This window comes from Salvelinus sp. IW2-2015, linkage group LG8, assembly GCF_002910315.2.
Source record: "Salvelinus sp. IW2-2015 linkage group LG8, ASM291031v2, whole genome shotgun sequence".
NCBI classification, from domain to species: Eukaryota; Metazoa; Chordata; class Actinopteri; order Salmoniformes; family Salmonidae; genus Salvelinus; species Salvelinus sp. IW2-2015.
Window position 1 is genome coordinate 42,567,884 of NC_036848.1, and position 1,760 is coordinate 42,569,643.

The window sequence follows — 1,760 nt, forward strand, 5'->3', positions numbered from 1 at the left end:
ACACACACACAACACACACACAACCCCAACACACACACACACACACACACACACACCACACACACACACACACACACACACACATTCCCCTTTCTCCTTTGTCTTAATCACACCACAACCACACACTTCAGATTAGCATGACTGATCGTCCCAGGGAGTGCGGGCATACTCCGACAGGAAACTGGCATTGGGCATAGCATGGGCACACACACACACACAGGTGCGAAGACACGCTTGCATGAGTACACACACACACAGCCCGGGCATAGACCCTGCCCAGTTACTGCCAGCATAGCGTGCTCCAAATTCAACATCACATAACACTAACCCAGTAAGGCTTTTGGCGCTAGCAGCTTACTGAGCAGTACAGAATACATCCCAATAAAAATGAATGGTTTAGCATTTGAGATGTCTTCTGTGTCTGTGCTATAGCACTCCATTCTGCCCCACCCCATTCTTATTCTTCCTCTTCTTCTGCCTCACCTTGTCTTTTTCCAGTGTCAGTGTTATTCCTTTCTTCCTCCTTCTTTTCCTGTTCCCCCTCCTATTATTTTTTCTTCCTCTCGTTCTGTTCCCCCTTCTACTCCTGACAGGCTGGTTGTGTGAGCTCCTCCATACAGCGGTTATAAGAAATGGCAGCTGAAATCAGTGGAGGCTGCTGAGGGGAGGACGGCTCATAATAATGCCCGGAACGGAGCAAATGGAATGGCATCAAACACCTGGAAACCATGTGTTGGATTTATTTGATACCATTCAACCAATTCCGCTCCATTCATTACCACAAGCCCGTYCTCCCCAATTAAGGTGCCACGAACCTCCTGTCCCTGAAATAACACCTAATTAGCTAATTACAGATACAAAGGCCTTGTGTGCACCTCTTCCTCCCTACACTCTACTCCCTCCCTTTCAYCCTCCACCTCCTCCCTCTCTCTCACCCCTCCGCCTCCTCTCTTTTACCCACCAGACCCCTTGCTGTTTCTAGCAGATCTGCTTAAACATCYGTCCAATTCAGCTTGACCCGAGCCATGCATACGAGACCTCTACTGTGGTACAGAGAAAAATATATAATTTCTTTGTATTTAGTTTMTTTTTATGGAATAGGAATATGAAAGGCCACATAGCCTAATGACTTGGTATACGCTGGGGGGTCAGAGAGAAAACATGTGTTTTCAGTAATAGCCAGGGCTGATAGCCCTATGGAAAAAAAAATTAAAAAACACACACACAGCCCCCAGGATGAGATGGCGTGATAGAGCTGTCAGTCACGACACGGCCGATAGATGCAGTAAGAGGAAGCTGTCACTTACCTGTGATGTGTAGTAATGACATGGCTGTTCAGGTGTAAAGTACTTGTGTGTGTGTGTGTGTGTGTGTGATGTGGGAAAAATGTATATTATTTTTGACAATATATTGTATAGTATCGTCTTGCAATATTCTTTTTGTGCTAGTTAGCACCAAAACTCCGATAATTTTCTTTCGTAGTTGTTCTCCATCATATTTTTAAATAGGGAGACAATTTGTTTTCAGCACTTTTATTTCCATAACTGGTCAAAACTAGTTTTCTCAGGATTCTTGTCTCTCTGCAGCAGACATATAGTGAGCAATATGTTTGGAACAATCGCAATAAAATCACATATAGAATCATAATGCATGTAGAATCCTGAGAATCCTGAGGATTGTAATACATAGCGTATCGGCACCTAAGTATCGTGATAATATCAGGAGAGAGATCAATATATTGTATAGTATCGATCTGACAA